The sequence below is a fragment of the Silene latifolia genome, chromosome 11, assembly GCF_048544455.1.
Source record: "Silene latifolia isolate original U9 population chromosome 11, ASM4854445v1, whole genome shotgun sequence".
NCBI classification, from domain to species: domain Eukaryota; kingdom Viridiplantae; phylum Streptophyta; class Magnoliopsida; order Caryophyllales; family Caryophyllaceae; genus Silene; species Silene latifolia.
This window is the reverse complement of record NC_133536.1, coordinates 109771499-109780496: the sequence shown is the minus strand read 5'-3', so window position 1 is coordinate 109780496 and position 8998 is coordinate 109771499. Positions and strand designations below refer to the sequence as shown.

Here is an 8998-nt window from a genome sequence, read left to right as displayed (position 1 = left end):
TAATTGGAAATTTGAAATCTACCAAACACTATAAATTGAATTTGGATTTTATATTTTAAAATACAAATTTCACATATAGCATTTCAAATGAAATGAAGGTACCCAAACGCTACCTTGTGGAATTGTGGTACTAATATGTTACGGAGTACTTGTGGAATTAAGTACTGATAAACTTGAGAAACTAACTTAATACTTTGGTTTTTGCAGGTTAATTGAGGCAGATTGGTAATTAACCTTTTAAGCCAGAGGGTTGCTTTCATATCAGCATCTCACTCAAGCTATTAGCTGTCTAGACAGCTCAACAATTCCCTTAGTTTTGAAATCCCTTTGGAAATTTCAACACTAATAAGTCCTAATAATGCCAATTTGATCTAGTTCACTACAAAATTGCTTAATTGACTACCATACATACATAGTGTCAGTTTTAAGTTGCCTCTGACTACGGTTTATGTTGTGTAAGCAAAATCACTAACCTGCCAAACAAAAACGCCCCATTTCACCATGTAATGCTATAATCATTCATCACTATCAATCTAAATGTCATCAGAATAATCGTGTAAAAGAGCATTTGTATATCACTCTGAAAATATCGAATTCTGCAAAAAAAAGCCCTAAATTTTCACAATTACCCTAATCAAACAACTCCTCCCTAACTTATGTACTTCGTATTTGATTGTATAACACAATAGTACCAATTATACTTAGAAATGAAATGCAAAGATCATATTAAATCAAAATTGAAGAATATCATTTTGAAATTAAATGAACAATAAGAGTAAAGAGTTATACGTCGGGCAACAATGGTGAAATAAGTGCGTTCGTCGCAGCAATAGAAATCGGTCGTAAAGAACATCGGAGAAAAGTAAATATCAGACGGGAAAGGATTTTGTCGACGTCGGATAGCGTGGATGTCTCACATCAATCAACAATCGATGTAACTAATTAAGAATTTTTCATAAACCTTTAAAATTAAAATGACAGGAATTGGAGTACCGGGAAAGAAGATGACTTAGGGTTTGGGAAATTGGGGGAAAATGAAAATTCAAAAACTTAATTGGTTTGTAAACTTACCAGGAAAGAAGAAATGGTAGCGGACAATGGTGGCGTCGGACAGAGGATAGCGGCGGTGGTTTCGAATAACTGTAGTGTCGGAAGGAGGGAGAAAGGCAATACGAAGGAAGGACTGAGGGAAAAAGGAAAGAGCAAGGAGGGAGAAAGGGGAGTGGCGTCGTCTGTGATGGAGGTAGTGGCGTCACGTCGGTGGTGGTGGTGGTGGTGTTTCATTGACCAGGAAGAGTTTTGGGGTTGAAGGGGTTCTAATAACTAAGAGGGATGGGATATATGATATGCTAACTTCGATTTTTATCAAATACGGAGTAGCGTTGACAAGTCATGATTTTTATCAAATACGGGTTCTAATAACTAAGAGGGTTGACAAGTCATGATTCGGGTTGACAAGTCATGATTCTTTGTGGCAGTTTTTCACCATTTTTCCCGTCGGTTTTAAATAAAAACGCCACAAATAACACATAACTTTTCACGTCGGTTTTGAATAAAACCGCCACAAAAGTCTTATAGTGGCGGTTTTTAAATAAAACCGCCACAATTGCTTAATTTATCGCGTCGGTTCTTTATTAAAACCGCCATTCATAATTTCTTAACTACTTTTCGCGTCGTTTCTAATAGAACCGCCACAATAACACCGACGCGATAGGGGTTTTTTCTACTAGTGTAAGGAAAGATTAATGTGCAATTTTGTGGAAAGATTGAGATTAATCTATTCTAATCTACTCCTAATCTAATCTAAGAAAGCTTGATTTAATCTAAGGAAACTTGATTATAGTCTAATAAAACTTGATGGTTTGATTATTACAAATGGGGTATATATAGTGGGGATTAGGTGTAAGAATTAGGGTTAACTAAGGGCTTAAATGACGATTAAGTCCCTACTTAAGGAAACGCCGGTCTTTTTGGAAGGATGGGCATCTTTCTTGAAGCTTGAAGAAACGAAATTGGTCTGCCTTGGAATCCGGGAGTCTTTAGCACGGGACGGGCGGATTGTAGCAGGGGAATCCGAGCGGATTGGGAGCAAGACGCTCGGGCAAAAAGAGGGGAAGACGGGCGGATTTGGAGCATGACGCTCGGGCAAAAAGAGGGGAAGACGGGCGTCTTTGCAGGAAGACGGGCGGATTCCTTCAGGGGACGAGCGTCTTCAGTCTCGGGACGCGCGGATTGGCGAACAGCTTCTTTGTTTGAGCTCGGATTGTAAAACGGACGTCATTTTCTCATCCGGACTGCTATTGGAGTGATTCAAAAGCCTAGATCACTTGTTTTTTCGACGCCGTTCCATCTAGCATACTTTCAGAGCCAAAGGAGCAACTCTTCATTTGGGTTCCGAACAATTTCTTCTTGTAATGCCTTCCCTCTTGTCATTCTTACTTTTAACCCTTTGATCCTTCTATATACACTTTATTCCTACATCCTTGGTCATTATTCTTGCCTCTTCTTCATACTAGTCCATCCAATATCATCAATAACCTTCCAAATAAGCACGAGAGACGGGAATTTCCGCCTCATTTATCTCCTTTTCTACAAAACATATGAAATGCACTAGAAAAGCAAATAGGAAGGTTTTGACGGATAAAATGGCCAAGGAATGTTATAATAGTATGCAAAATGGGCTCAATTAGGGGACTAAATGTGCGCAAATAATGTTCACATCAACTCCGAAATGGCACTTTTGTGGATTTAGCTTCATGTTGAATTTTTCCAGTATTTGGAATGCCACTTCCAGGTCTTGGACGTGGTCTTCTGCTTTTTTTTTATTTGACTACCATGTCATCAATGTAGACTTCCATGGTGTCTCCAATTTGGTCTTTGAACATCATATTGACTAGCCTTTTATAGGTTGCACCTGCATTTTTCAATCCAAAAGGCATGTCAGTATAGCAATATATTCCTCTTTCAGTAATGAAGGCTGTACTTTCCTGATCCGCGGGGTGCATCTTTATTTGATTGAATCCACTGGAAGCATCCATGAATGTTAACATCTCGTGGCCTGCAGTTGCGTCCACCATTGCATCAATATGCGGTAGGGGAAATGGGTCTTTTGGGCAGGCCTTGTTCAGGTTAGTGTAGTCCACGCAGACTCTCCACTTGCCATTCTTCTTTTGGACAACTACTACATTGGCAAGCCAGTCGGGGTACATTACTTCCCTGATCATTCCCATGTCTAATAGCTTGTCGACTTCTTGATTGATGATTTCATTTCTTTCTGAAGCGAATTTTCTCCTTTTTTGCTGTACAGGCTTAAATGGTTTGTCAATATTTAACTTATGAGTTATGATATCAGCATCTATACCAGACATGTCAAAATGTGACCATGCAAAACAAGACATCTTAGTTTTGAGAAAGCTGACCAGATTAGGCCTGACTAAGTCAGGTGCATCTGATCCCACAAGTACCTTCCTGTCAGGATATTCTGGGTCCAGAGTGACCTCTCCTGTTTCCATTTGTGATTGGGCTATATATTCATTCCTGACAGGGGACTTTAGTTGCTATGCGAGGGACTTACCTGACTTTAAAGGTTTCAAAGCCTGAGTGTAACATTCCTGGGCTGCCTTCTGTTCTCCCCTGATGGTGGTTATCCCCCATTCAGTTGGTATCTTTACGCATTGATGATATGTTGATGAGATGGCTTTGACGTTGTGGATCCAAGGTCTGCCCAGGATTACGTTGTATGAGCATAGGCAATCCATTACTCCGAATCTTTCATAGGAAGCTATGCCTTCTACATAGGTTGGCAAGCTAATCTCTCCCAGGGTGCTCTTTGTTTCTCCGCTGAATCCGACCAGGACGCTGGATTTCTTGATAATTTTTTCTTCATCTATTTTCATGGCTTTAAAGACGTCTAGCATCACCAAGTTGATTGAATTGCCTCCGTCTATCAGGATTCTTGATACTTTAGCTGTGCCAATTTGCATGGTAATCACCAGGCTATCATGGTGCAGGTCTGGTACTCCCTGCAAGTCTGAGTCATCAAAGGTAACAGCGGGTAATAATTTAGATCTAGAAGGGGTTGAAGTTTAGACTCTCTGGCGATTCTTTTAGCGGCTGAGCTGGTTAAGCCACAGATTTCCGAGCCTCCGTTTATGAAGTTAACTTCGTAGATGGGGGAAGGAGGAGGAGGATCCCTGCTGTTTCCTGGATCTCTCTTGCCTGCTCCTTCGTCTTTGCCTTTGGGTTGTTGAATTAAATCTTTTAGATAGCCTTTCTTTAGGAGGTAAGCCACTTGTTTCCTGAGTTGAATGTGGGAAATATCGGTATACTTCATCAAGAAATTCGGATTATAAAGAAATTATAATTATGAAATTGCTAGTCATAAACGAATTGCATAAACAAAAGAATAGAGATTTAGAATTAACCTTTGGTCCTAGCAATTAGGCCTAAGAACAAATATCGAGATCGATATTCTCCTAATTGTTGCACCCAAAATGCTTTGAGAAATGCCCCTCTTTTGCTAGAAAAGAACCCTAATTTCTCTAATTATTTTTAGGGTTTATGTGATGATAGAATTAGGTCAAAAGGAAGTAAGGAAAATGAACTCCCCTCTACCTCTTTAAACCGTCCAAGAGGAGAATTAGGGGAAGATAGTTTTCTTCCTCTTTTTCTCCTTTTTCGGTTTGACCAACCACCAAAAATAAGGAGAAAATCTTCTTATTTTTTGTTGTTATAAAAATGTATAAAATGTGTATTATTTATCAATTGTCATTAATGTCGTCATGTATTAATAAGTCTATCCACAACAGTTTGTAGTCCATTTATTAATACCGGTTTGTCAACATTTATTATGACAATTTCGTATAATATATACATTAACTATAAATATCGCATATTTATAATTTGCTTATTAAATATAACCGTTGACGTTTAATTACGAATTAACATCTTAATTCGTTTAAGCTAACATTATATACATTAATTAAATAGAACAGTTTATATTCAATTTTACGAATTAACAATTAATTCGTCTCAGCTGACATTATTTAATTGAATTAAATAATCGTCTCATCATCACATTGACTAACTGTTTAGTCAAATACATGGACTAACCTTTTAGTCATATAAGGCAGCAATGTGATTCTATTTTCATACAATCACATCTCTCAAACACATCCTTTAGGTGTGACTTTTAGGGACCAGTTGATCACCGCCATCAGTATGATAATAACGTCAAACTTCTAGCAAGCCAACCGTTATTAAGTAAACGTTAATCAACTGATAAAATACTAAGTTTACCCTTGTGAACCTATAAGAGATTTATATACGTTATCACACTAACTGTGGAGGACACAAGCTCCAACAATCTCCCAGTTGTCCTCACAAGTGTATGTGCGATAACCGATTCTCATATCCTAAAATTTCTCCCACTCAATGTAAAACAATTTGCAAAATCCGTATTCACAAAGGTCGTATTTTACAAGTGATCAATATCAAGAGTGGTTTTCCCGACTAGAGAGTAACTTAACTGATAAACGAATCAACATTCGAGCATGGCCATGCATTTCAGTTACAACTCCTCGAGTGGCCCTGAGAAATGACTAAACATGATAAAGGTTGGATATTTTCTTCAACGCAAATCCTGCAGTTATAAGCACAGTATGAAATGACCCAGAAAAAATCTGCTTAGCCTTCTGTTACGGTCGACCATGAGAAAAAAACCAAAGTCACCCAAAAACTGCCTTAATCTCAAGAGACAGTCGATAGTCATAAGAATCGACTCTAGGAACACAATGGACGTCCAATCCACGACCTGGCACCGAATGTTTTTAAACATTTAGGACTCCATTACGTTGTCACAGTTGTCCTACGAGGTATCGTTATAACTCGCATCTGTGATCGATTAGCCAACCGTTTGACTTATGGCTCGTTGAACCCACCATCAATCAACTTCACAAAATAATAGCCAAAGTTATCAGCTCATGTAGGCGATTACGGACCAAAACAAATATAATGTAATTCAGTTCACTTTGTGGTGTTCAATGTTGTCGTACAATCCACATGAAAAACAAAATATGAAATAATACGATGAAGTTGATGTGACCATATTTGAGCATATTTAGTTCCCGAATTAGCCTTGTTCCCATGCTTTTTAGTGCATACTTGGGTCATTTATTGTCTTTAGTCCTTTGTTTTGCATTTTCTTTGAGGTTTTGATCCCTTGGTAGGAAAGGAGTGCAAACCTTGCATTTTCATGGCAAAATGGAGCTAAATTGATTGAATTCAATGACCAAGCATCAAAGAGAAGACAAGACTAGAAGGCCTTTGTACATACTGTAGTAGATGGGCAATGATGAGAAAAGATCCTTGCATCCCCGAGGAAATCCTCAAGGATTTTATGAAAGAAAAGGAAGAAACGAAGAAAGGAAGAAGATGACAGAGAATCCGAGTGGATTGACCACAATCCGCCCGTCCAGCACAAGCAATCCGAGCGTCTTCCTCAGCTGGACGCCCGTCCAGAACCACCACAATCCGCCCGTCCACCCCACGAATCCGCTCGTCCAAAAGACCCACAATCCGCCCGTCCCGTGCCCTGGGCGCTCGGATTGTGTGACAGCTAATCCGTCTTCTACTTGTTCAATGAAGGATGCGCATATTTTTCAAAGACCGGCGAAAAGGAGACCGGAGTCTCTCTTGAGACCGGCGATTCCTCAAGGACTTAATCGTCATTTAAGCCCTTAGTAAACCCTAATTTATGTACCTAATCCCCACTATAAATACCCCATTAGTCTAATTAGATAATCAGGTTCTTCTTAGCAATCTCTAGTGTAGTTTATATCAATCAAATCTCTCTTTAATCTTGTAATCAACATTTAATCAAGCTTTAATACAAATCTCATTTCCTTAATCTCTCTTTTGTTCATCTTTCATTTTGGGTAATTGAAGATTATTTGGGTTATTATTGGGAGATTGACAACCTTCCAATCAATCATCAAGTACTTCTATTATTCTTTGCTTTATTATTGGAATCATTAGTAGGTATAATTCTCTTAATCCCTTTTTAATTATTGTTAATTATCTTCATTTATTCATCATGTTTTACTTTGTTGGTATGATTGACAACCTTGCTAGCATGTTCAACATGATAATGAGTGAGTAGTTTCCTTAGCTAGGGTTAATGGATAATTAGGGGAAACCAACATGGGGGATGATTCATGCTTAAATTAATATGTTTTCATAGTTTATTTGCTTGCTTGTTGTGATCTCAACTTATGCACATGTTATGTTTGATGAAATGCGAGCCTTTGAATCCTTGCATTTTTTACCCATCACCCATCTTTTTAATGAGACTTGTAAGACATAAACCAACTCGAGTCTCATTAGACCATGCATATAGTTGAGTAGGGAAGATTAAGTCGACTTGTAGGTGTTGTACAATCTAATCGATTCGGCTCCGGGACCCAAACTTCCTAGGATTGTAAGATATAAACCAACTCGATCCATCACAACAATAATTGCTTGCTTGTAATTTGAGAATATGTTTGTATGATCAATTCCCATGAATCCCCTTTGACCCCATGACACCCTAGTGCCTTTTATCAATTATTCACATCCCTTTTTAATCATCTTGCTTGTTTACTTTTATTGCTATTTAGTTTAGTGATCTTCTATTCAAACCCCAAATTGTGACACCCCTAGACACCGCTAGTTGCAATTGAAAATTTCATCTCAATTCCCGTCCCTTGGGATCCGACCGTTACTTGCCTCTTTACTAATTGTAGAGTTGTTTGTGGAGTTATAAATTGGTTTTGGTCTAGGTGCTCCTAACGACAAGTACCGAAAACTAAACCTCCAAGTGAGTCCGACCAAAAATGGCGCCGTTGCCGGGGACGGTGTTAACTTGATTTATATTTTCCTAAATTGTTATTAGTTGTGTCTTTCTTTGCCTTGGGGAAGTAAAACTCGTCAAGGTTTGTTCTAATTATTTTCAAGTTGTTTGATATTTTGCATGTCTAGAAGATCACAAGGTAACTTGTTACCCTTTGATCACGAAATTGAAAGGACTTTGACAAACAATAGAAGACTTGCTAGGAGAACTTTGAGAGGCATTGGTGAGTTTATTCAACCAAACACTATTGAGTTCGTCAACCCTTTTGCAAGAGAAGGTGAGGAGAACCCAACACAAAATCCAACACAAAATCAACCCACAATGCCTAAATTTTCATCACATTACGTACCAACCGAGGAGAACCTACCCAATGGTACTCCCACACCACAACACTTAACCGGAAATTTCATTGCCAAATCCGCATTTATCCAATTAGCCGAAAGAAGACAATTTGGGGGGATGCCTAGTGAAGACCCTCACTCTCACATGGAGACGTTTTGTGACTATTGCGATGCGATTTCTCAAACCGGTGTAACTCAAGACCAAATTCGATGGGTCTTATTTCCTTTTTCTCTAATTGGCACCGCAAAACAATGGTTGAAAGGCCTTGATAAGGCTACTCTCGGAATTGACTCTTGGAAGAAATTGGCTCTAGCTTTCTACAAAAATTTCTATCCACCGGAAAATACTAACATGCTAAGAGCTCAAATTACGGGCTTTAAGCAAAGAGATGAAGAATCCTTGTATGATGCTTGGGAGCGATTCAAAGGAATTTGTCGCTCATGTCCTCATCATGGACTTAGCGAGTGGTTCTTGGTACAACAATTTTGGAATGGTCTTTATGAAGACTCAAGAAACAATTTTGAAAGGAGTTTGTCGCTCATGTCCTCATCAAATGGTATGTTCACCGAAGTTGACGACAATCAAACTTGGAACAAGATTGAGGAAATGGCGGTCCATAATTCACAATATAGTAGACCTCGCAAGGCTACTAGAGGAGGAAAGCATGAAGTGGACTCTATTACTCAATTAGGTGCTCAACTTAGTGCTCACATTGATACCATCAATTTGAAGTTCGAAAAAGCTATGGCTAGACTTGAAGAAGCCTCA

At 38.7% G+C, this 8998-nt stretch overlaps 1 non-coding gene across 1 annotated transcript; it reads right to left on the bottom strand.

Annotated features, from left to right (window-relative positions):
- Nucleotides 1-8581: 8581 nt before the first annotated feature.
- On the bottom strand, nucleotides 8582-8688 carry LOC141616349 (small nucleolar RNA R71). The gene has a single exon (XR_012530702.1). It is a non-coding gene; the product is annotated as a small nucleolar RNA R71 (small nucleolar RNA).
- Between the last annotated feature and the right edge of the window lie 310 nt (nucleotides 8689-8998).